The 27,829-nt window shown below is 38.6% G+C and overlaps 2 long non-coding RNA genes across 8 annotated transcripts in view; both read left to right on the top strand.

Annotated features, from left to right (window-relative positions):
* Window positions 1-7,113: 7,113 nt before the first annotated feature.
* Window positions 7,114-7,679, top strand: LOC123328524. The gene is made up of 2 exons (XR_006543405.1): window positions 7,114-7,174; window positions 7,490-7,679. It is a non-coding gene; the product is annotated as an uncharacterized LOC123328524 (long non-coding RNA).
* A 176-nt stretch (window positions 7,680-7,855) lies between these two features.
* The window catches only part of LOC112582250, a 374,767-nt gene continuing 354,793 nt past the window's right edge, over window positions 7,856-27,829 (top strand). For all 7 annotated transcript variants that reach the window (XR_006640545.1, XR_006548194.2, XR_006548191.2 and 4 more), the window contains exons 1-2: window positions 7,856-8,189; window positions 27,205-27,303. This is a non-coding gene — a long non-coding RNA (uncharacterized LOC112582250). The remainder of the gene's footprint in view (window positions 8,190-27,204; window positions 27,304-27,829) is intronic.

Below are 27,829 nucleotides of genomic sequence, written 5' to 3'. Positions count from 1 at the left end.
AAAACTCTATATAAAAATGTCTCTTAAATTTTTTGGGGGGTATATTTATTTATCCACAATCTATTCTCCCCGTCAGAGGAAGCTGGCCTCTTCAAAATTTGTGTGGAGAGCTAAACTTCTATATTGGCAGCTTAGTGTCCAGTTCAAAACCACATCCCACAAGGCATTGAGTAAGAGACCAGAGAATCTTCACGACGCCATCTTTAGATTGAGATCACATGGCTCTGAATATGCCTACTGTAGAGCTAGTAATTTTAGGTTTAAACGTTTGCCAAATTGACTTTCCTCAAACTGCATGTACCTTTTACCTCTGCCAGTCAAACCCACAAGTTTAAACTATATGGAAGGAAAAGAGCACCGAATCCCTTCAAATATCCATTTTGCTTATATTTTTGAAGCAAGAAATGGAAAAAAAAAAAACAAAAAACAAAAAAACTCTCTATTAAAGAAAGAGGTAACATTTGCCCTCAGCCAGGGGCTTTCAAGTTCTCATATGTCTCAATGAAAGCCAACCTAATTAGTATAAATCAGAATTTTGTATTATAGACAGTCAAGAATAATGAGTTCTATTATGAAAGATTTCAGTAGGTAAGATATATGCTATTCAACAGAAAAAAAATAAACAAGCTTCATTTCTTCATTAGAGGATGCTTATTTATAGTGCAATATATATCTACCTCGACTTTGACATTAAAGTTGTGACTGCTTTTTAGCTATAAAATTTGATATTGTCGTGGCGGCTGCACTATTCGAATGATAGCTACAGCACAGCTGCTATCAGTGAGGGGGATTTATTGCTTCCCTACATGGATAAGGGTGTGTGCATGTTTACTTTTAGTTTTATTGCTGGTGTCCTATATTTTAATGACACAAGGTGAGATAAAAGAACATTATAACATTATAATCAAGAAGCCCTACAAATACAAATGGCTTACATCTTATGAAACTTTGTTTTAACTGTATGCAAATTCCGTGTCTTTTCTTGCAGTGAAACAGTCTAAATTGGTAGAGAAGTTACACTCCTGCACATGCCCTTATGCTTGTTTTTGGCATTTCTTTCACCAAAGGCACTGGATAGGAGAAGGAAGGGAGGAGAGTAAACAAGACTGGAAAAAAGAGAAGAGAGATGAGTGAGGATCACTAAGTAGTTCAGATAATTTTTTTGTGTGTGGTAACTAATTTCTGAGAGAAATTGGTTGATTTGAAACTTGGGATTCAGCTTCAAGCCAATTTGGAAGCATGTAACTTTGCTGTTTGAAAGACAATAAAGAAAAGGGATAGAAAGTTGAAAAGTTTTTTTTTTTTTTTTCCCCCCACTGATTTTGTCTCCTGTTCTTTTTCTTAATATTGTCTTGAACCAATAACCTAGTGACAGATGGGGAGAATTCAGTGTGCTTGGCAGTTTGGATTAGGTTTGATAAGCATTCAGGTCTATTTGGTATTGAAACAGAGTTGGAAATCACATGAAGACAGCCTTTTCAGAAGAGTCCCATTACTTGGTGGTTTCTGAAAGTTAGTTCATAGTACCGCTGGAAGAGTCTTTGGCGTACTGAGGGATTTCATGATTGATACCAGGCAGCACAGATGTGCCTGATGTGCCTTCAAGGGTCTTAATGACGTTGTTTAATAGAGAAAAAAGTTTTGCTTTACTATGAAACAAATGAAAACTGTTCTTTCATTATCCTAGATCCTTGAACTTTCCCATATTCTCACACCCTCTTCTTGATATATTTTCCTGTTTGTTCGTTTAGACTTGTGGGTTTAGAATGCTATGTTAATCATTTCTGTTTAAATACTAACAAATCTGTGGAATTAACAAGTATATGCCCTGCAGCATATGAGATTTAAGAAGACTGGTTTTGATCTTTCAGTTACCAGAGAAGTATTTTACATCTCTCAAAATTTCCTCACAAACATATTTGAAAATAAATTGGCCATTCAAAAGTTGTTGAGTAAGCAATCAGGTCATTTTACCTGGACTTATAGAAAATGAAAAGACAGATTCCTGCTGTCGTTATCCTTTTTTGCTCAGTAATCTGGTAGCCTTATTGGTATTATAAGTTAATTTGATGTTTTAGGTACTTATGTTTGCCTAAGAGTCTTATGTAGGGAGTTTTCTTTACTCTTTAGCCATATGTAAACCACATTTTTGTTAAGTATTTATCAAACTGCAGCTCCTAAAAAATTCATAGGTGTCTTTTTAACAAAGTCCAAATTGCTGCTTTTCTGAATTGAAGACAGTTTTAGTATATGAATTATTATTCCTGTAATAATTGCTTGCAACTGAACACTTGGAGACCATCTTTGATAAATATAGAAATGACTGAGTTTGCTAAATAGTCTTTTCATTATAATAAAGCAATGCCAGTCAATTAACTCATTTCTCAAGCATGTGAGCACATTGTACACCAAGTACTGAAATGAGAACATTAGATATTACAGCCTTGAATAGATTTGATACCTGTTTTGTTGTGGGGAGAGGGAGAAGTAGGAGGGAGGTATTCATTTACCTTCTTATTTCCTCATGCAGAAATGCCTTGGTTTAAAGTGAAAGTTGCTCAGTCGTGTCCTACTCTTTGTGACCCTATGGACTATATAGTCCATGCAATTCTCCAGGCCAGAATACTGGAGTGGGTAGTCTTTCCCTTCTCCAGGGGAATCTTCCCAACCCAGGGATTGAACCCAGGTCTCCCACATTGCAGGCAGATTCTTTACCAGCTGAGCCACAAAGGAAGCCCAAAGATACTGGAGTAGATAGCCTAACCCTTCTCCAGCGGATCTTCCTGACCCAGGAATCAAACTGGGATCTCCTGCATTGCAGGTGGATTCTTTACCAACTGAGAAATACTTATTAAAAACATGAGTAAAACTTCCAGATAACTATTTTTATTAGCCCTGGTCCCCCTACCCTGCATCATTAGCCTCTACTTCCCACCTGGCAACCAGTGACAAAATTTACTCCTAATGGGTATTTTACCCAGGCCCATTTAAAGATTATGCACATACGGATTCTATTTTTCAAGTGTTCTCTAAATAAACCTTTAGCATGTATATGTGTCCTTTTGGTAATTCAATTTTCTTACTGATGTGAAAAAATCTATAAAAATGAAGAATTTGGATTTTAATATTAAATGCTATAAGTGACAGCACTTATCAAAAGTATGAAATTTTACTTTGAGTAATACACATGAGAAAACTTCTGGTGAAGAGAAAATTTTCACATGGATAAGATTACAAATAAATTCAAATTATTCTAGTCAGGCACTTAACTGTGTTTTGGAGAAGGCAGTGGCACCCCACTCCAGTACTCTTGCCTGGAAAATTCCATGGACGAGGAGCCTGGTGGGCTGCAGTCCATGGGGTCGCTGAGGCTCAGACAGGACTAAGCAACTTCACTTTCACTTTTCACTTTCATGCATTGGAGAAGGAAACGGCAACCCACTCCAGCGTTCTTGCCTGGAAAGTCCCAGGGACGGGGGAGCCTGGTGGGCTGCCGTCTATGGGGTCGCACAGACTTGGACACGACTGAAGTGACTTAGCAGTAACTGTATTTTATCCTAAAATTAGTGCCCTGCTTGATTAATAGTAATAACATCTTTGTTTCAGTAAACGTAACATGAAACACTATACAATGGAGAAAGTTTATTTAGAATTTGAGTTTAATCAATATTGTAAAGTAATTAGCCTCTAATTAAAATAAATAAATTTAAAGTAAAAAAATAAAATAAAGCAGAAAAAAATAATTTTAGAGTGATAATTTGCTTTTATTTATTTATTTCAAATCCTATAGCCTAAAGATGCTGCAGATAACTTAATTGACTGATGGGTTGATTTCAGTTTAATATATGCTTCCTCACCACATTTGGTTTGATCATTTTTGACTGGATCAGCTGATGACTGGTTATTTAGTAACTGGAAATTTTAGTAAACTGTCATATATCCAATTTTTAACTTTGAAGAAGTTAGTGAAGAGTCCCTCTGTAGAGTGAGCAAGAAAAATTGAAGGATTAAAATGATGCAAACGCATTTACATTGTGGGTGTCCCTTTTGTCATGGAGAAGAATGGCTGCATCATCCTTTGCAAACTTCCAAGTGGTGTCAGCACTTGGGGTTGATGAGTGAGAATGTGGCGGTTTGAAAAGATCATGGAGAAACCAGCTTCTGAACTGGGAATTTGAAAGCACCCTAGCACGTCATTCCTACAGCAAACCTAGAAAATAGCATGACTGGAAATGTTAAGTAACAGAGGAATAGAGGCATTTAGATGGTTTGTATAAGGTCTCCCAACTATATGAACCACAGTCAAAATGCAGGAACTGCCAGAAGAATCATTGAGACTATAGACAAATGTGCTCCAGTAGATATATGTGAACCACAGGTGAAACTCTCATACGTAATTTTAAGTTTTCTAGTTACAAAGAATAAAAGGAAACTGGTGGAATTAATTTCAATAATATAGTTTACCAAATATATCCATTTTTATTTCAAGATGTGATAAAATTTACCAATAATGTTATATCTTTCTCAAAGATGTAACGTATTAATGTACAAAATTCCATGCACATTTTTGATAACAACATGTTTCATTTTGAGCTATCACATGTCAGGGGCTCAATAACTGGGTGGCTGGTGCATACCATATTGAACAACATAGCATTAGAGTACTTGAGAAACCAAAAATGGCCCACACAGTATTGTATCTGATTAGTCAGAGACTCCAGATAAAATGATCCTCCTGACATAGATATTAATTTTAGGTCATACAGGAGTGGTTTTCTTAGGGGAAAAAAATACATGTTCTAAGGGAACATATTACTTAAATTAGAGCACAGAATAGCTCAGAAAGGACATTTAAGTCAGCTGGTTGGTGAAGCTCAAGAGACATGGCTTTCTGGCTTCAAAATCTTATTTTTATTATAATTGAATCAACAAAGATTGTTAAGTGCTACTATTACTGAGGAAGGGGTCACTGCTTGAGGTGCATAGAAGCCAATACTATGGCACTGATTTTAGAGAGAGAGAGAAAAAAAAAAAGACCTTTATTGCCAGGTCTACTGGCAAGGAGCCCAGGAGCCCAGGGCTCAAATCTGTCTTTCTTACCTGGGATTCAGGGTGAAATTTAAGGGGTTAGGAGAATTTCAAACTCTGAAGCTGACTGGCTGCTCCTGAATCAATCATCAAGCTACTTGGGCTCCTGGAAGTCAGGTTTTTCTTATTGAAGGACTTGCTCTGTAAAGAGCTCTGCTGGCAACATTTCTGTTCTTTGAGTTCTGTAGACTGATAATTCTTGTTCTGGGGTCATCCTCTCTTGCATATGCACAATGATGTCTCTGTAAAATAGCTCCAGGTTTGAGTAATCAACAGCCTGTTTTAAGGAAGCAAAACTGATTTAAAGTGGTGTAGGGAAAAAGCAAATTAGCCAAAATGGTGGAGGTCAGGCTCTCAGCCCATGGCCTCTCGCTCTCACCCCATGTTTTGTAAATATATGGTTATGTAACAACTGAGATCACTTATAGCATTGTGCATGCCTGTCATGATGTACCGCTTGGCCACGGGTCACTTTTGTTCTGCAAGCATATATAAACTCCACCTGAAAAATCCCTTGTGGCCATGTTATGGCTGTGTCTGCTGGTCAGCTATGAGAGAATACAACATGTCTGTGGCTGCTGCACCAGCCAGGAGAAAATAAACATGTCTTTAGTTCTTCGAGTTTTCTTCCAGCTTCCCTGCTTGCACCTTGCCCACCCTGGGTTCAGCAAACAGTGAGATACAGCAAGACAAGTGGTCAGTGTTTTATGTACAATCTCACTGCCTTTGAACTCTGCACTATATATTGGAAAATAAAAACATACATATGGTGTCTAATCCATTATTCCCAGAGGTCTTCCTCCTAGCCCATGATATGCCAACATATACATTCAAAGAGAGAGAACAAGTTCTTCTGAAATTGGATGTTACCAAATATTCAAAGAGACTGAAAGACCATACCAGCTATAGTGGCTAGCTCAATGCCAGAATCATCATTTGTATGTACAAAAGACAACCCATTTTGTAAACAAAAGCAATACAAAAAATGCATCTAGAGCAGTAAAAAAAAAAAGGTCCAACTCTTAACACTTGGTCTTCATGGCTGAGAAGACTTTAGAATCTCAAAAAAGGAATTGGAGATGAAATAAGTTCACTTTTTTAAAAAAAGGGTACAGGTGTTTAATGGCTAGCTTAGTTAATTAGTACTGGGCTTCCCTGGTGGCTCAGTGGTAAAGAATCCAGCTGCCAATTCAGATGATGCAGATTTGATCCCTGGGTCAGGAAGATCCCTAAAAGAAGGAAATGGCAACTCACTCTAGTACTCTTGTCTGGGAAAGCCCATGGACAGTGGAGCCTGGTGGGCTACAATCCATGGGGTCTCAAAAGTCAGACATGACTTAACAACTAAACAACAGACAAAACGATAATTAGTAGCTCTGCTTATAATTTATCTATATTGGTTTTCAATTCTTTTTAAATGTTTTCCATATGGATTTCCTCACCCAATAAAATGATAATTATGTGCACCTACCTCATAAGGTTGCTATAAAAAAATAAGAACATGCCTCTGATATACCATGGCCTGGGTTCAAACCATGGATCTCCCTCTTACTGTCTGTGTGATGTAAGATGAGTTACTTATCTTCCCTGTTCCACAGTTTTTTTTCACTATGAAGGCCTTACTGAAAGGTTGGCCTCTCTGCACACTGGTGCTGAATCAAATCCCAGACACAGAGTTTGGGGTGAAGTAGAAAAGGATAGCTTTATTGCTTTTCTAGGCAAAGGGAGACACAGGCTTCTGCCTCAAAAAAACTGTGTCCCAACAGTGATAAGGATTTTTTACAACAGTGGATCAAAGATGGGGTCTCTGACAAGATTAGGGTGTGAGCAGGATTTCCACTTCCTAATCTCCTCTCAAGTCTCCTCCTCTTGATGAGCTTCTCTGGCTCCTTAAATCTTGCCTCAGGTGATTTCTTGGCTGCTCCACCCTATGGACTGTAGCCTACCAGGCTCCTCTGTCCATAGGGTTCTCCAGGCAAGAATATTGGAGTGCGTTGCCATGCCCTCCTCCCAGGGAGTGGGTGGGGGGGTGGGGGCGGTCTTCACCACCCAGAAATCAAACCTTTTACATCTCCTGTATTAGCAGGTAGGTTCTTTACCACTAGTGCCAACTGGGAAGTCTTGCAACTTGGGAAAGGTCATGAAAGCTGAAGTCTTGCCTACAAGCAATGGGGGACAGGGAGCCTCCACGCCCAGGATCCCCATAGACATAGCACCATAGCCCCACTCAGTTTCAAAAGGAGACTGATAACCCTTCTACTCATTGGCTTTAATGAAGATTAAATTAATTAATATATGCAGAAGGATTAGAATACTGCATAGCACAAAATTGCTTAGTGGATACTAATTATTAAAATTACCTGGGGAATTTTTAAATACTTTCCTTGTTTCTATTTCTTAGATGCTGATTTGGCTACTTGGGGATCTAGTTTGTGAAGTTTCTCAGGATCTGAGGACCACAGTGTTTGGAAACCACAGGCGTGGATAGAGGAAAAGTATTCAGAAAAGCCAAAGAATTGATGTTTTTGAACAGTGGTGCTGGAAAAGACTCTGGAGAGTCTCTTGGACTGCAAGAAGATTCTATCAGTCCATCCTAAAGGAAATCAGTCCTAAATATTCATTGGAAGGACTGATGCTGAAGCTGAAACTCCCATACTTTGGCCACCTGATGCAAAGAACTGACTCATTGGAAAAGACCCTGATGCTGGGAAACACTGAAGGCAGGAGGAGAAGGAGATGACAGAGGATGAGATGGTTGGATGGCATCACTGACTCAATGGATATCAGTTTGAGTCAACTCTGGTGGTTGGTGATGGACAGGGAGGCCAGGTGTGCTGGAGTCCATGGGGTTGCAAAGAGTTGGACACAACTGAGTGACCGAACTGATGCAGATGAAGTCAATCATCATCAAGATGAGTAATCTAATCACAACAGTGGTGATTTTGCTTGGGCCACACCCTAGCATTACCAGGACATTTTAAACACCTGGACAGCACCCAAACCAATTAAATCAGAATCTGGAGGTGGTCCCAAGTGTCAGTATTTCAAAAGCTCTGGAAATGGTGCAGTGCGTAAATAAGGCTGAGCACCCATGAACTAAGGTAGGTTTAAATTCCACATTTTAATTTTTTTTTTTTAGAAAAATGCTTCTAAGGTTTTAGATGATGGCAAATTGACATAAAAATAGCACATTAAGAAGAACATTGTGAAAAGTGTGCTTAACTGACCCAGCGTTATCTTTCGCTGCCCTTTTTTATATGGATGAATAACGACAGATAGGAGTTAATTGCTCTTCAGTTAGATCGAGGTCAGTCTTTTGTTCTGAAGTCTTAGAAGTAGGTTAAACAAGATGGTATTACTTGCACTACTGTACTTAACCTTGACTTAGGTCATTTAATGCAGTGTTTCCTAAACTTTGTTGAGCATCAGAATCACCTAGGAAGCAATCTCAAATTTAGATATCTCAGCCTCACCTCAAAAGATTTTTATTTGATGGTTTTAAGATAGGACCTGGGAATTTGAGTTCTTTGAAAGCTTCCCAGATAATTCTAATATTATTGTCATTAGCTGTATGTAGTGAATCAAGGTACTAATGGTTGTAAAACTGTTGGTAATCAGAAAATTTTGGCTTTATAAAAGAAAACCAGTAGTTGTTTTCTCCCTGGCATACAGTTAGCTAAATAGACCTGCCCTGAACATGACTTATCTAGAAAATGACTGTTTCCTATCCCCTGTTTGGTAACTGGTATCCAATAGTATTAAATATGAACAACTTGTTAATGACAGAGTAATTTCTAGGCATTTTGTTATATAATTCTTACCACAGTCCTTTGGGTAAGAAATATTGGCTCCATTTTATAAATTGGGAAGCCAAAGCCTCAGATGGTTCAATAACATAGTTGCAATCATATAACAGGTAAAAGTCATGGAACCTGAATTAGAAGTCAGGTCTATGTAACTTCAAACCTATTCTGACAAAATTAGTGAGTATCAGTATCTGACAAATGTGGCTCCTAACAAGAATCAGTAGCAGACAAAAATAACCAACCCCAAATGCAAGTATTTTGATATGTATTCATTTTAAGACATAAATTAAAGAATCATTTTCCTGTTATATATGAAATCCAAGTGGTAAGAAAATAAAGATTGTTTAAAGAAATTTTTTTCTAAGCCATTGGGTTCAAGAGGCTCTATTTACTCGTGGCCCTAATTTTCATGTGTTTACAATGAATGAGATCACAGTTGATCAAGACAGACCTCTGTGATGAAGAATGACTGACTTCTTTAATTGTTGTTGTTCAGTTGCTGACTTATGTCCTACTCTTTTCGACCATATGAACTGCAGCATGCCAGGCCTCCCTGTACTCCACTATCTTCTGGAGTTTGCTCAAGTTCATGTCCAATGAGTCAGTGATGCTATCCAACCATCTCATCCTCTGCTGCCCTGTTCTTTTGCTTTTGATCTTTCCCGGCATCAGGGTCTTTTTCTTTTCACAACAAGTGGCCAAAGTATTGGAACTTCCCCATTAGTACTTCCAATGAATATTCAGGTTGATTCTTTAATAAAATGTTTCAAATAACTATTGAGGAGCAGCAATTTAAACCCTCGAGAAACTCTGGAGTCAGATTTAGGAAAAAATAGGAGAAAGTTCTCTAAAAGACCCATAATATTTCCATAACATTAAGGCAATATAGACTGACATTGCTTTAACAACGAAATTCAAAGGGCAAAAGATGCTCCAAGTGCTAATGAGGAGGAGTGATATTACAAGTTTTGTTATCTGAAAATATCTTTTTACTTACCAGTAAATAGTGGACATTTTGAGCCTGTTTAGGTACAGACTTGGAGGTTAATCTTCCTATAGTGCATCAGATGTCTTTCCTTTGCCCCAACAGGAACTTATGCATTGCTTGATTGTTGCACTTTTTATGTTTTAATATCATTGCCAGCCTATTAGTTCATCTACTATATAGCCTTTGGTCAGTGTTGGCTCTCAGTCTGTTGGAAGAACTAGTTGATGGGATTAGTGGAGTGAAGAGCTTGGGAATTTGGAAATGAGCCATGACTTTTCTAATCAGATTCTTTACTCAGTGTAGAGTTCTTTGAGCCTTGTTTCCAATCATCTAGTAGCTCAGGGAATCCTATCAAATTTTTTTTAATCCTTCCAAGGAGCATTTGGTTGGACTGCTGCTGCTGCTAAGTCGCTTCAGTCGTGTCCGACTCTGTGTGACCCCATAGACAGCAGCCCCGTCCCTGGGATTCTCCAGGCAAGAACACTGGAGTGGGTTGCCATTTCCTTCTCCAATGCATGAAAGTGAAAAGTGAAAGTGAAGTTGTTCAGTATTGCCCAACTCTTAGCAACCCCATGGACTGCAGCCTACTAGGCTCCTCCATCCATGGGATTTTCCAGGCAAGAGTACTGGAGTGGGGTGCCATCGCTGTCTCTAAGATATCTGTAAATTGTGAGTAGGCCTGAAAACACTTTCAATTTAAAAAAGAAAAGTATCTATTATTCTGACTTTTGATAAGAAGTTAAAAAAATTACCTGAAAATGACACTGCAGTTGGAGCAGCTATAAAGAGTTAAATAGGGGTATACATGGCTTCGTATTAGAGCACAGCCCTTCTAATTGATAGGTTAAAAAATGAAGAACAAGTAGCAACAGTGGCATATGATATATTCAGAAAGATTTAAAAGATATTCTTTTACCAAATGGTGCAAATGAAAGTAAGCTGTCAAACTGACAGCAGAATAATGCCATCTTCACAATAGCACATCCTGTACTACAGTGGAAATTATTTCAGTTTTACAGAGAAATTAAAGATAAGTTCTGAGGACAAATAGCTGAAATGTTTTTTTTTGTTGTTGTTGTTGCAATTTTAGAATCATCATTGCTTTCTAGAATCCACTCCAAACATAGCCAGAAGAATAACCATAATAAATCATGATAATTTATATCAGCTTATTTTGGGGAAGTAGCATCAGATACACTTCATACTACTTACTCAAACTATAATTATTTTCATTAAACTATAAAATTGCTTACAGCAGATTTACTCTAAACACATAAAATCATATCCTTAACAATGAGCACTTCTAGACCCTAAGTGTTCAAAATAACTGAAATCAAGTGTAAAATAGCAGTCCTTGATTTATACTTTTTAATTATATATCTTTGTAGACATAATCAATGTACTTTTGTGGGCTTATAATATATTCCTTTTTATTTTGTTGAAACATACGACAGGCTTATTCATTCTCCATCCTGTTAATTAAAAGGTAGTGTAAAGAGAAACTTATGAAAATGATGTCAGGTGCCTATTACCACAAACTCCCAAGTAGTTTGTGTCTGTCAAGAGTACAGATTAATTCAGAAATGAAGGGTCTGGGGAAAAAGCTGATAGGTTTTGTGCTTTGCAAAATGGGGAGGTGATAAGAAAGGTGGTTGAATAACGGAAAATTGAGGAGATCTAAATATTACTCTACTGTGAGTAATATAGTATTTCATACAAAATGAGGGCAAACTAAGATATTGAAAACAATATATCTGAAATTGTATGCCTTCCAATATTCTTGTTACCAAAATATATATTTATCAGCTGTCTCTATGGTTTTATTTTTATTGCTATCTTTGCCAACCCTAGAAATGTGTGTCTTTGGAAACTTTGTCCCCTGGTATGATATATGGGAATTTCACTTAATACTTGTGGTATGTTTTTTAACTAGAAAAGAATATGACATCTAAAGGAAGGGAAAATGGTGTTTTGTAGAGAAAAGCTTATCTGTTGGTTCTTTTTGCTGGGAGCCCTAGTCACTGCTGTGTGTGTGTGTGTGTGTGTGTGTGTGTGTGTGTGTGTGTGTGTGTGTGTGTATACACAGTCGCTTGAGTCATGTCTGACTCTGCGATCCCATGGACTGTACCCCGCCAGGCTCCTCTGTCCATGAGATTCTCTAGGCAAGCATATTGAAGTGGGTTGCCATATCCTCCTCCAGGGGACCTTCCCAACCCTGAGATTGAATCTGTGTCTGTTATGTCCCCTGCATTAGCAGGTGGGTTCTTTACCACTAGTGCCACCTGGGAAGCCTATACACACCCACACACATATATATACACACACACACACACACATATACATACACACACACATATATACACACATATATATTGCACACAGATACACACACACATACACATATATACATATACACATATATCATACACACATATATATTATACACACATATATACACACACACATATACACATACACATGTGTGTGTGTGTATATATATATATATATATATATATGTACCTGCAATGTGGGAGATCTGGGTTTGATCCCTGAGTGAGGAAGAAGATCCTGTAAAGAAGGGAATAGTTACCCACTCCAGTACTCTTGCCTGGAGAATCCCTTGAACAGACGAGCCTGAGCTGGCTATAGTCCATGGGGTCACAAAGAGTTGAATACTACTGACTAACACTTTCACTTTCACATATATATACACACACATTTATTTATTCAACACAAAGAGTTGAATACTACTAACACTTTCACTTTCACATATATATACACACACATTTATATATATAAATAATTTGAAGTCGTTCATAATAAATAAATTTGTTCCTTGTTCAAATTGTTTTCTCTATTTGAAAACTACTGTCTTGAACACAGTTGTTTTAAAGGAATAGAAACAAAATTCAAGAAAAAAACTGTTGATGTAACTCAAGAGAATGTGAATAGTAAATTTAATGAAGCTTAAATATCACAGGGCACTGCAATTTTCATCACTAGAGGTGGTGGTTAAGAAATCTACAAAATTTGAATAAGAAGCAACAATATATTTAAATAAATTTGGTGTTTTGGGGGGCAGCAATTGGATGATATACCTAGTATTGAAGAGATATTGGCTATTTTGACATTATATATTATAGTTCGTATAATATAATAATGCTAGCTTATTATATATTATTTTATTTGCCTTATTTGATTTGGATTTGTTTCACTTTAGAATGACTGGTTGTATGTAATTTTGTCTTGCAAGATACAAAGATTCAGCCTCAGTCATGACAGACTTTCAAATCATAGTCATAAAATCAAATTAAAATGTTTAACTTTGTCAGATTCTCCAGATAAACTGACCCTCAAAATCAATGATTTAGTGATATTTGAATATTTTACTTATAACTCTCACTTTTAAATTTAAAAATAATTTACAAAATTCATTGGTCTTGTATCCTTGTATACAAGATTAGTTTATTAAGTGTATAATTTATAAAATGTATATGAATAAGATGTTTTCCTCTCTTTTTCCAGCCCTTCAGTCTCACCCTCTTAGAATAAAGATGATGCTAATTGGGCATGGCTCTGAGATTAAACTTATGCAAGTCAGGTATTTTCAGTCATTCGAATAAAAACAGAATGCTTTGGTCTAAAACTTTTCCAGAAGTCCATTATTAAAGACTTACACTAAATCTATAGTGTGCATGTAGATACTGTGGTCACCAAGTGCCTAGACTAAGGACCCTACTTCTCTGTGTTTTAGTTTCGTATTCAGGTTCCATTTTGTGAGCAAGCTGGCTCTCCAGTCACAATTTTCCTGCCTCACAACTCCAGGTTCGGAGTAGTTGCCAGAGTACTGAAATTGAGTGACTCTGAGTAGACCAAGCTTCATCTGTGTGTTCACCTCTGAAACAAATACATGACCATTGAATGGGTGCTCCCCTCACTTAATGCTGGGTCAAATGCTCATTGTTGGATTCCAGCAAAGAGAATCACTAAGATCACGTAAAGTGTAATGTCTCCAAAGAAACTAGGGACTGTTACTGGAAGAAGAAGCAGAAAATGCTAAGAAAAACGTGCTTATGGTAATGTCTGTTTAGGCATTTATGGGATGCCAACTTTACTCAAGATGTTTCTGGAACTCTTGTCTTTGTATGGAAAGCATATGAACCACTCCTCCAAAAATAGTATTATTATTCTATATTCCTAGTACATCTTCTACTGAGCAAGGATTTATGAAATTTAATTAGCCATCTCACTTGTTAGCCCCACTGTGACTGACTTTTGACTAGTTCCCAAACAGAAATAGTCTATGCAGAAAGAGTTTGCTCTTGTTGAGAGTATTCACAAGAGCATAGCTGATATTCTCATGTCAATTCCAGAAGCTCAAGTCTGAAAATATTCTGGGAAAATATCAGCACCATTGGCAAAAATGTGTAATATTCTATGTTGACTGCCCTGAAAGAGTCTACCCTAATTTGGAGACAGACAGACAGATAGATCGGAGAAGGCAATCGCACCCCACTCCAGTACTCTTGCCTGGAAAATCCCATGGATGGAGGAGCCTGGTAGGCTGCAGTCCATGGGGTTGCTAAGAACCGGACACGACTGAGTGACTTCACTTTCACTTTCATGCATTGGAGAAGGAAATGGCAACCCACTCCAGTGTTCTTGCCTGGAGAATCCCAGGGATGGGGGAGCCTGGTGGGCTGCCGTCTATGGGGTCGCACAGAGTCAGACACGATTGAAGCGACTTAGCAGCAGCAGCAGCAGACAGATAGATAGATAGCCTTGTTTATTTGGGTACAAAATATCCCTCTAGAGCAGTATGGTTATAAGTATAGGCTTTGGAGCTTGATTACCTGGGCTTGAATCCCAGGTTAGCTACTGTGTGATACTCTCTACCTCAAAATTTTCATATGTAAAATAATAAAAATAATAATTATAATAACACATATTTCATTGGATAGTTTGGGAGCAAATGTGTTAACATACACTTCCTAATAAATGATATTTCTTAGTATTATTTTTAAAAATTTATCTAAAATTACTACATTCTATGTGAGAAGAAAGACTATACTTTATAAATCAACTTAAGAAAAAGACCAAGCCTACAATCAATCAAGAGTACAAAATTACAGCATAGGTAGTTTGGAAACAAATGGAGAACCAGGGAACCTAGTTTTTAACCCTGACTTTCTCCTAAATAACTCTGGTCTTGGGCAAACCTCTGCACATCTCTTGACTTTAGTTTCTTCACCTCTAACGTGTTTTCTTGTAGCAATGAAACTGATTTATTTTGTAGGTAATGATGCAATCTAGAATAAAACAGTGGCTAGAATTGGCTTAGAGTTAATTTAGCAAGATATCCCAGTAGACACATGTTTGGAACATAGCTTTTAAGTATATTAGGGAGAAAGATCAGTGGAGGAAAAATAAATAAGATGGTTTTCCCAGGTGAGGTGAAGTGAAGGACAGCAGCAGTTGATGTATAGAGGTAGTGGTTGTTTATTCGCTAAATCATGTCTGACTCTTGCAACCCCATGGATTGTAACCCTCCAGGCTTTTCTGTCCATAGGATTTCCCAGGGAAGAACACGAGTGGGTAGCCATTTTCTTCTCCATGAGGTATAGAGGTAGAATCCATTAAATAATTTGCTTGGGATGGCTACATTTGTTTTGGTCAGTGTATCAAAGCATATTGTGAAATTGTGTTGACCCTTCAACATCACAGATCCAGTTATATGCACATCTTTCTTTTCAGTGGTAAGTGCCACGGTAGTATATGATTGGTGATTTGTGGAATCTGAGATGCAGAGTCATGTATACAGAGGAATCTTGGCTACTGAGGGTGGAGTCTAAGCTATCATGGGATTGGGCAGCCCTAAACACCATGTTGTTCATAGATCAACTATAGCAGAATAGAGAGAGGCATGAAAGCTTCTTTTATTATAGGGTATTGAAGGCTAGGTTTAAGATTTTTAGCTATAGAAAGTTTCTCTAAATCTGTGAGTGGGGAAATACATGGTATTTATATGGTAACAAAACTTTTGAAACAACAATTTACACATAGTAGCTTTTCAAGAAATATGTGTTGCTTTGAAGTTCACTGAGCTTAAAAATAGGTACTCCTGGTTGGATTACTAAGACATCTTGGTTCTCATGTCATTCTTTTGATAAAAATATCTTTTAATCATAGAGACTTGCCTTTACTTTCGAAAAATTGTCTGTCTTCCATAGTGAAACAGAATTTTAGGAGGCAAGTGCACTTCTTTTGCAGTATTTATTATATTCTCTTTTAGAAGATTATCCTACCTATCAAAGTAGAACTGACTTAGACATAATTTAATATTCAATAGGCCCTGGTGTGATAATTAAGGATAACTTTTACTATACTTTGCCCCCATCTAGGACTCTTAAGAGACGAAGTTACTTCTAATTCAATTTAGGTTGTTTCCTGAATACTAACTTTCCTACAGTACATGTGTCTTTTTTTTTCAGACTCCTTTTGTTTGTTGTTTTTCATCCTTTCTCAAAAAAGGTGAACATTACCCCTTCTAATATTAATTTCTATTAGGTTTGCTCCCTGTTCCTATCATGTGTGATATCGATGAACTTGCACTCCAACTTTTGCCCTCTTTACCATAACTAGTCTCTTAAAGATATCTCTCTTAAGGTAAACCAAACATTTATATATGGCCTTAATTGATATTAAACATAATGGTAAATACGATTAAGATCATAATATAATTGAAAATGGAGACTACTTGATAGCTAAATTTTAAACAGTTGATAGGATATAAAATAGGAAAGCTATTTCCTTTGAGTCGGGCTGGAGATAATGTGGAGAAGTTTAAGAAATTTGGAGGATTTAGCCACATTATACTACTTGGCAATATAGCATAAAATATTTACGTACTCATTACATCAGTAAGGAGAGGTAGATGTTACTTCAATAACAAATCGACCCCAAATTTCAGTAGCTTAAAACAACAAGTTTTCTTACCCATGCTGAAGATGAATTACAGGGTGGGTGGAGTCTCTAGTTTATGTGGTCCTCACTCTGGTTTTAGTGAGTTTGGTCTGCTGTAACAAAAACACTATAGACTGGGTAGCTTAAACAACAAACGTTTGCTTTTCCCAGTTCTGGAGACTGAGAAGTCCATGATCAAGATTTTGATAGATTCAATGCCCAGTGAGAACCAGAATTCTAGTTCATGGACCAGTGTCTTATTGCTGTATCCTAACATGGCATGGGAGCTCTCTGGGGTCTCTTTTATAAGGCTGCTAATATCATTCATGGGCAGAAATGGTATAGACCTAACAGAAGCAGAAGATATTAAGAAGAGGTGGCAAGAATACACAGAAGAACTGTACAAAAAAGATCTTAACGACCAAGATATCACGATGGTGTGATCACTCACCTAGAGCCAGACATCCTGGAATGCGAAGTCAAGTGGGCCTTAGAAAGCATCACTATGAACAAAGCTAGTGGAGGTGATGGAATTCCAGTCGAGCTATTTCAAGTCCTGAAAGATGATGCTGTGAGAGTGTTGCACTCAATATGCCAGCAAATTTGGAAAACTCAGCAGTGGCCACAGGACTAGAAAAGGTCAGTTTTCATTCCAATCCCAAAGAAAGGCAATGCCAAAGAATGTTCAAACTACTGCACAGTTGCACTCATCTCACATGCTAGTAAAATAATGCTTAAAATTCTCCAAGCCTGGCTTCAGCAATATGTGAACCGTAAACTTCCAGATGTTCAAGCTGGTTTTAGAAAAGGCAGAGGAACCAGAGATCAAATTGCCAACATCCGCTGGATCATGGAAAAAGCAAGAGAGTTCCAGAAAAACATCTATTTCTGCTTTGTTGACTATGCCAAAGCCTTTGACTGTGTGGATCACAAAAAAACTGGAAAATTCTTCAAGAGATGGGACTACCAGACCACCTGACCTGCCTCTTGAGAAATCTGTATGCAGGTCAGGAAGCAACAGTTAGAACTGGACATGGAACAACAGACTGGTTCCAAATAGGAAAAGGAGTACATCAAGGCTGTATATCATCACCCTGCTTATTTAACTTATATGCAGAGTACATCATGAGAAATGCTGGGCTGGAAGAAACACGGGCTGGAATCAAGATTGCCGGGAGAAATATCAATAACCTCAGATGTGCAGATGACACCACCCTTATGGCAGAAAGTGAAGAACTAGAGAGCTTCTTGATGAAAGTGAAAGAGGAGAGTGAAAAAGCTGGCTTAAAGCTCAACATTCAGAAAACGAAGATCATGGCATCTGGTCCCGTCACTTCATGGGAAATAGATGGGGAAACAGTGGAAACAGTGTCAGACTTTATTTTTCTGGGCTCCAAAATCACTGTAGATGGTGACTGCAGCCATGAAATTAAAAGACGCTTACTCCTTGGAAGGAAAGTTATGACCAACCTAGATAGCATATTCAAAAGCAGAGACATTACTTTGCCAACAAAGCTTCATTTAGTCAAGGCTATGATTTTTCCAGTGGTCATGTATGGATGTGCGAGTTGGACTGTGGAGAAAGCTGAGCGCCGAAGTAATTGATGCTTTTGAACTGTGGTGTTGGAGAAGACTCTTGAGAGTCCGTTGGACTGCAAGGAGATCCAACCAGTCCATTCTGAAGGAGATCAGCCCTGGGATTTCTTTGGAAGGAATGATGCTTAAGCTGAAACTGCAGTACTTTGGCCACCTCATACAAAGAGTTGACTCATTGGCAAAGACCCTGATGCTGGGAGGGATTGGGGGCAGGAGGAGAAGGGGATGACAGAGGATGAGATGGCTGGATGGAATCACCAACTCAATGGACAGGAGTTTGGGTAAACTCTGGAAGTTGGTGATGGACAGGGAGGCCTGGCGTGCTGCGATTCATGGGGTTGCAAAGAGTCGGACACGACTGAGTGACTAAACTGAACTGAACTAATCTCATTCATGAGGGCTATACCTTCATAACCCCATCACCACCCTAGAAACCCACCTCCAAATATCACGTTGTGGATTAGGTTTCAAAATATGAATGTTTGAGGTATACAGACATTCAGTCTGCAGCACTAGGATAAGAAGTCTCTGTGGAACACTCCAGTTATTGTAGCAGAGAGGACATTATACATTATGCACTGGTTCTTAAAGCTTCCACATGTCAATTCCATTTACATTTTTAACTTGATTTTTTTCGTTAAGGCTATTTTTAGAGCAGTTTTAGGTTCCCAGCAAAATTGACAGGAAGGTACAGAGCTTTACCAGAGATAGTTCCTGCCCCACACATGAATAACCTCCTCCATTACCAGCATCCTCCAACAGATTGTAACATATGTTGCAATTGATAAACTTATACTGGTATATCATAATCACCCAAAGTCCATAGTTGACACTACAATTCACCCTTGGCGTTATATATTCTAGGAATTTGAACAAATGTATAATGACATGTATCTATTATTATAGTGCTCAGTTGTTTCTGACTTGTTGCGACCCCATGGATTGTAGCCTACCAGGCTCCGCTGTCCATGGAATTTTCCAGGCAAGAATACTGGAGTGGGTTGCCATTTCCTTCTCTAGGGGATCATTATAGTATCTCACAGAATATTTTCACTTCCCTGAAAATCTTCTGTGTTCCACCTATTTAGCCTTCCTCCTCTAACTCCTGCCAACTACTAGTCTTTTTACTCTTTTTACTGTCTCTCTCTCTCTCTTTTTTTTTAACAGAATGTCATATACAGTTGGAAGCTTATGGTATGTGTCCTTTTCAGACTGGCTTCTATCACTTAACCATATGCATTTAAGCTTCCTCCTTGTCTTTTCATGGCTTGATAGCTCTTTTTTGAGCACTGCATAATATTCTGTTGTCTGGATGTACCATAGTTTATAAGTCAATTCACACTACTGAAGGACATCTTGGTTTCTTCTAAGCTTTGATGGTAATGAATAATACTTCTATAAACACCCATGTGCATGTTTTTTGGTGGGCATACATTTTCAACTCCTTTGGGTAAGTACAAAGGAGTGCACTTGCTGGACCTTAAGAGAATGTTTAGCTTTATAAGAAACTGCCAAGTGGTCTTTCAAAGTGGCTGCACAATTTTGCATTCCCAACAGCAAAGAATGAGATTTCCTCTGACTCCCTGTCTTTGATGGCATTTGATATTCTCAGTATTCTACATTTGCTATGCTATGCTAAGTCGCTTCAGTCGTGTCCGACTCTGTGTGACCCCATAGACGGCAGCCCACCAGGCTCCCCCGTCCCTGGGATTCTCCAGGCAAGAACACTGGAGTGGGTTGCCATTTCCTTCTCCAAATTCTACATTTAGGCCATTCTAATTGGTATGTAGTTGAATCTTATTGATGTTTTAATGTCTATTTCTCTGACATGTGGTATCTCTTAGTAAAGCATGGAAGGCTCAATTTTGTAACACAAGTATTAGCATTACCTTGATCTGAAAATTTTGTTTCTGTCCCCTATCATCTTAAATACAATTCCATCTCTGCAGAAACTGACACCTTCCTGCAGACTTTTTATCACTACCCTCTTATACAAGTATTACTTTTGTTGCTGCTGAGTCACTTCAGTCGTGTCTGACTCTGTGCGACTCCATAGACGGCCTCCTACCAGGCTCCTCTGTCCCTGGGATTCTCCAGGCAAGAACACTGGACTGGGTTGCCATTTCCTTCTCCAATGCATGAAAGTGAAAAGTGAAAGTGAAGTCGCTCAGTCGTGTCCGACCCTCAGCGACCTCATGGACTGCAGCCTACCAGGCTCCTCCGTCCATGTAAACAGTGTTAAATGGAATGTGTCCTGCTTAGAATTTTGCACAAGGAGCTAAAGCTGAGAGGAATAGGTGGCAACGAGAGGCCTGCCTCATTATCCAAAACAACAACAACAACAACAACAAAACAGAGGCAGCTCTCTATCTTCATCCAGCCCATGTAAACAGATGACTAGATATTGAAATATATTGAATGAGAGGTAAGCTGTAGGCATAGAAGGAGACTGTTCTGATTTTTCCTCTGCCTTTCCTTCTAAACCTACTGAGAAGGACTATAAGAAAATTGCTTATAGGCATTCGAGTATCTATCAAGAAGGGAGACTCACGTTTTTCTCCTAATGAAAGCTTGCTGAGTCCTAGAAATTCATGAGGTTCGTGCTCAGAGCACACAAACATTCTTAAGAGAACTTCACATGTATATTATGGAATTTGCTTAACATTATGCAAGCACAGAATCTGATCGAGAAATACTCCAAGAATCCACAACAGCAAGCAAGAGATGGCAGCCGCAAGGCAGCCTGCTCCATCCATGTTTTACATGACAAGGACGTGCAGATATTCCATGGATCAAGTGGAGGTCTCAGAGGCCTCCTGTGTCATGGGAACTGCACCCGTAAGACAGTGTCAGGCAGTCAGCCAGGAGCAAGAGAAGTGAGAGAAAAATGTCAGCCATAGAATGCTTGTCTATCTTAGGAAACCTCTGGGAGATGGGGTTCTGAAGAATGCACAAAAAGTACAGAGATCAGCATTTGGGCAGCTGTCCCTCACACTTTCACCTCACCCCTGTCCCCTTGGAGAGCCCAACAACATTGAGAGGCGAGGGAAACCCAGAAATAGAAAAATAGCAGAGAGAAAGGCAGAGGCGGCCGTGAGAGTGCCAAAAAAGTAAACAGAGCTAACTAGCTGTCTTTCCCTATTTCAGGACCCAAGCCACAAACTAAGATTCCGATAGGAGGAAAGAGATACTTTAATTTGGATATGAAATTAATATTTTGATCTAGACTAAATTTTAAATACTGGAAAGGATCAGAGTTTTCTGGGATTTGTCTCTAAAGTATAGAGAAAGGAAAGATTACAGACTATGGTGAGATGGAGTGGTCAAGGGAAAAAATGTTCTCACTGAGGCCATTCTTGAATATATGTATCTATTTCTCATGTCATTCTCTCTCCCACAATATTTGAAGAACATAGTGCTAGGCTGAAGGACTGAAGGATTTGGTCTTGCCATAAATGGGTACTGGCTGGTCTACAGGCAGAGAAACCCAGACTCAAGGTGATCAGACAGACCTTGTCTATGTGTGGAACTAAAATTGAAAGCCTGGCAAGCAGCCCAGTTGTTGTTCAGATGCTAAGTTGTGTCCACCTGTTTTTGACCCCATTGACAGCAACATGCCAAGGTTCCCTGTCCTTCACCATTTCCTGGAGTTTGCTCAAACTCATGTCCATTGGAGTCAGTGATGTTATCTAACCATCTCATCCTCTGCTGCCTCACTCTCCTCCTGCCCTCAATCTTTCCTAGCATCAGTGTCTTTTCCAATGAGTCAGATCTTTGCATCAGGTATCCAAAGTATTGGAGCTTCAGCTTTAGCATCAGTCCTTCCAGTGAATATTCAGGGTTGATTTCCTTTAGGGTTGACTGGTTTGATCTCCTTGATGTCTAAGGGACTCTCAAGTGTCTTCTTCAGTACCACAGTTGAAAAGCATCAGTTCTTCAGCACTCAGCCTTCTTTATGGTCCGACTCTCACACCCTTACATGACTGCTGAAAAAACCATAGCTTTGTTGGCAACCTTTGTTGGCAAGGGATGTCTCTGCTTTTTAATATACTGTCTAGGTTTATCATAGTTTTCTTTCCAAGGAGCAAGTGTCTTTTAATTTCATGGCTGCGGTCACTGTCCGTAGTGATTTTGGAGCCAAAAAATCTAAAATCTGTCATTGTTTCCACTTTTCCCCTTCTATTTGCCATGAAGTGATGGGACTGGGTGCCATAATCTTAGTTTTCTTGATTCTAGATGAAGTGTCAAACTAAAAGGGAGATCACCAGACAGAGCCTAAGCAGAGATCAATGGAATGAAAAATGGGAACCACCAGATCTGGCAAAGGTTTCAAATTGAAGATGGGAGATGAGACATCGAGAAGATTTTAGATACTAGCACATTGTTGTAGGGATACTTGACACTGAGCCTAATAGCCTTAGCTGTCAAGCCTGGTCAAACAGCTTGCATACCACCTAGAAAACCCTCTTTCTACTTCTGACATTGAAATTCTACCCATTCCTCTGGGACAGCTATAAAGCTGCCACCTCCACAAATATGCTTGCTTGGTTCTTCCCATATTTCCTGGCTGAAAATTATCTCTTTTCCCTTGGACTTCAATAGCATGTTGATATTTGCACTTACATAATTGTGTCCCTATGTTTCCCATGTTCCATAGACAATCATGATGGTTAGCAGTTATTTATGCACAGGAAGTATTTAGGAAATATATGTTGGATGGATATTATCGTGAAAATAAAATTCACAAGGTAGGGTAATTTTGAGTCTGATTTTTAAGTTGCAAAGGAAGTTGCAGATGAAGTCAACATCAATAAGTGGTATTTATTAAGCAATCACATTTACATATTGATGTGATAAGCAGCATGCCAAATACATTAAATAAATTGTTACTAATTCTCTGACAACAACTTGCAAGCTTATAATTTTGTGAGTCCAGAAATGGATTGACTAGAAATACATGCAGAATGCTGTGAAGTCAAGAAAATAATTTACAAGCAGAGAAAGAACATTTGACACTATCCAACAATTAGAGAAAGATAAGATGATCGGTAGTAATCCAATTTAGTTGTGGGGTTAAACATAATAAGAAATTATCATTTTTTTCTTTGAACTACCACAAAACAGGCATCATTGAAATTGCAGGCAGAAGACGTACCAAATCTTTCTCATGTTCTAAATTTGTTCTTGCTGGTAAGTGTTGAACATGGGCAAATCACTTACATCTTTGAGGGTTTTGTTGTTGTTTCACTGTAAGATAAGAATACCAAATTAAATGAGTTCAAACTTTTTAAGCAGTAAACTTCTTTTTCCCCAATCAAATTTATGGTCAGAATTTCAATGTTAACAGTAGATAAAAGAGTGAATCTGCTATGACCAAATGAAGTGTTGAGTCTAGGGAACACTGGGTTGCAATTTCTGCTTCCCCGTGGCACCTGTAATGGATTCTAGACCTTTACAGATTCACACAGTACAAGTAGGAGACCTCTGGTGCAGACTCCCTCTTCCATTTGTTTCTGCCATCAGAGTATATATTTTGCAACGAATATTTCCTTATCTACAGGGGGTAAAAAACGTACTTTCCAATCAATTTTCTCAGTTAATATTAAAAAAGCAAGAATGAGATTAAGGAAAGTTTAATTCCTAAGCTGAAGATATAGAACCTGAAGCACAGAAAGGTCGTGGACACAAGTTGGCATACTTACTGTCCAGGATCTGCAATGCATTTGTTCTTTAGGGCTTGTTTTGCTTGCTGGAACTTCCTGAAAATTTTGTGAAATCTTCTTTCCATTTAGTTATGCACTTTATATAAGGGTGAAATCTTGGTACTTTATTAATGTTCTAAATGGAAATGTAAGTACATTTGCATACTCAAGGGGTCATATAAGCTACAAGAACAACAACCAACAACTCTGTAGATCTACACTGCAGAGGAGAATATGAGTTCTTGTATCAAATATTCTTTACTATTAATATGCTGAATTTAACACTTGAGAAATTGCACTGACATACTAGCTTGGCAAGAATACACATAAGAACTATACTAAAGACCTTCATGACCTTTAATGAAGGTGTGATCATGATGGTGTGATCACTCACCTAGAGCCAGACATCCTGGAATATGAAGTCAAGTGGGCCTTAGAAAGCATCACTATGAACAAAGTTAGTGGAGGTGATGGAATTCCAGTTGAGCTATTCCAAATCCTAAAAGATGATGCTGTGAAAGTATTGCACTCAATAGGCCAACAAATTTGGAAAACTCAGCAGTGGCCACAGGACTGGAAAAGGTCAGTTTTCATTCCAATCCCAAAGAAAAGCAATGCCAAAGAATGCTCAAACTACTGCACAATTGCACTCATCTCACATGCTAGTAAAGTAATGTTCAAAATTCTCGAAGTCAGGCTTCAGCAATACGTGAACCATGAACTTCCAGACGTTCAAGCTGGATTTAGAAAAGGCAGAGGAACCAGAGATCAAATTGCCAACATCTGCTGGACCATCAAAAAAGCAAGAGAGTTCCATAAAAACATCTATTTCTACTTTATTGACTATGCCAAAGCCTTTGACTGTGTGGATCACAATAAACTGGAAAATTCTGAAAGAGATGGAAATACCAGACCACCTGACCTACCTCTTGAGAAACCTATATGCAGGTCAGGAAGCAACAGTTAGAAATGGACATGGAACAACAGACTGGTTCCAAATAGGAAAAGGAGTACATCAAGATCAAGACTGTATATTGTCACCCTGTTTGTTTAACTTATATGCAGAGTACATCATGAGAAATGCTAGGCTGGAAGAAGCACAAGCTGGAATCAAGATTGCCGGGAGAAATATCAATAACCTCAGATTTGCAGATGACACCACCCTTATGGCAGGAAGTGAAGAAGACCTAAAGAGCCTCTTGATGAAAGTGAAAGAGGAGAGTGAGAAAGTTGGCTTAAAGCTTAACATTCAGAAGCTAAGATCATGGCATCCAGTCCCATCACTTCATGGCAAATAGAAGTGGAAACAGTGGCCGACTTTATTTTTCTGGGCTCCAAAATCACTGCAGATGGTGATTGCAGCCATGAAATTAAAAGATGCTTACTCCTTGGAAGGAAAGTTATGACCAACCTAGACAGCATATTAAAAAGCAGAGACATTGCTTTGCCAACAAATGTCTGTCTAGTCAAGGCTATGGTTTCTCCGGTGGTCATGTATGGATGTGAGAGTTGGACTATAAAGAAAGCTGAGCACAGAAGAATTGATGCTTTTGAACTGTGGTGTTGGAGAAGACTCTTGATAATCCCTTGGACTGCAAGGAGATCCAGCCAGTCCATCCTAAAGGAGATCAGTCTTGAGTGTTCATTGGAAGGACTGATGTTTAAATTGAAACTCCAGTACTTTGGCCACCTGATGCAAAGAGCTGACTCATTTGAAAAGACCCTGATGCTGGTAAAGATTGAGGGCAAGAGGAGAAGGGGATGACAGAGGATGAGATGGTTAGATGGCATCACCAACTCAATGGACATGAGTTTGGGTGAACTCCGGGAGATGGTGATGGACAGGGAGGCCTGGCATGCTGCAGTTCTTGGGGTCGCAAAGTCAGACATGCCTGAGCGACTGAACTGAACTGGACTAGCTTTCTGTATGTCAGAAAACTAGTATGTAGTAGTAGAAGGTACTGGACAGTGAAAGATAATAAAATTTGTACCGCTGTAACTTTCATGCCCGTGAATGTTTATTCCACTGCAAAACATGTATGAAAGAAAGGAAGAGATGTTAAGTAGTCTCACTTGAAAATATGGTCTTAGAACTGCATTTGCTCAGGCTCTCAGCCTGAAGAATTTTAGAGTAGAAGAGGGATTATGGGCATTAATGTGCTTCCCCTAAAACAACATTTGAAAAGTTTTACCTTTGATTGACTATCACCAAAAACTGTGCTCCTTCCTGCACATTCTTTTTGAAATGCGACATACCCCAGCTTTGTTAAACTATGCACAGAAGAATAATGCTTGTTCTCAAGCCAGTTGGAGGAGGGCGGTGTTTAAGTCATCACAAATATTGTTATAAACAGAACAATGACACTGGCAACATCACTGATCTTTGTGCCAAGGGTGAAATTAATATCGCATGCTTACTTCGATGGATGACTGGAAATAAGTTTCCATCAAGTTCACTTAAAAGCAGTGGTGTCCTCCCTCACTTCCATTTTCCTTTCTGATAAGTCAAATGATTCTCATACACATTACGGGCTTCTTGAGGACTGGAAATAGCCGAGGAGGTTCAGAAGTTAAATTAGCTAGGAGATACTTTGTTCCTCCTTGAAAAACAAAGAGACAAATACATAAACAAAAGCTTCCAATCAATGTCTTCAGTAGGCAAAAACTGCCTTCAATCTCTCCCAATGTCATGCTCCTTCCATGATTGAATAAGTTTTTTCACATGCTGGGAAAATATAATATGTATGGTTCCTTGGAGGTTGGTCAGATCCAGTTCTGGAAGATACTGACCATTCCCAATCTGGGCTAATCAGCATTCAGTATTCTCTTCATGAAACTTCTCTACTTGTGGCTTGTTGCTCTGATAAAGAGGTTAGTACCAAACAAATGTGGATAAGTTCCCAGGTTATATATTTTCACTTTTAACTTGTACCTCTCCAGATAGCCCCACAACAAATAAATGAGATGTGGCAGACTCTCAGGTGGATCGGCAAAGGCACACGTATATCTGTGCATTGTTTGCACATGCCAACTTTTGTTTTTGTGTTTGCTTCTTGTCCAGGCAGAAGCCAGGTTTGGATGAGGAATCACTCAAACTTGTTCTCAAGAAAGGATGAGAAACAGAGACAGTACTTTCATATTTCCACCCTCCTGTCTCAAGGTAGGAACTTTCAAACTGAAAATACACGCCTGGGAATTTGTAAGAACAGATGTTGATCAATAAGCAAGGCTTGGCAGTGATTATCACTGAATTGGATAGAAATAGTGTTCTTCCAAGAGGCTTTGGATAGATACCTGTTCATTAGAAAATCAATTCAATCTGAATTTGAAAACCCAGGGTCACTTTTATTTTTGGCTGTAGTGGCTGTAGGTGGATAAGTGAAATGACTGAGGTTGCATTTTCTTAAAATGTGCATTAAGGTGAGATTTTTCCTTTATCGAGGTAGTTTTTTTAATCTTATTCTAAAATTGGAATAAAATATTGATGTCATAAATTTTGATTTTTTTGAACGGTTTAATTGGTCACATTATTACACAGATAGTCTTGGGGGTAAAAAGAAAACACATCTCCTACCACCTTAGCAGTCAGCAACAACCTGAACTGATAACCAAGCTTCTTTAATATGGCTCCTCACAAACACTGGTAGAGATTAAGGAAGTTGTTGGAGTTGGAGAGATATCACTGG

The sequence above is a fragment of the Bubalus bubalis genome, chromosome 2 (assembly GCF_019923935.1).
Source record: "Bubalus bubalis isolate 160015118507 breed Murrah chromosome 2, NDDB_SH_1, whole genome shotgun sequence".
Lineage (NCBI taxonomy): Eukaryota > Metazoa > Chordata > Mammalia > Artiodactyla > Bovidae > Bubalus > Bubalus bubalis.
The sequence above is the reverse complement of the archived record's forward strand: the minus strand, read 5'-3'. Positions and strand labels throughout refer to the sequence as shown.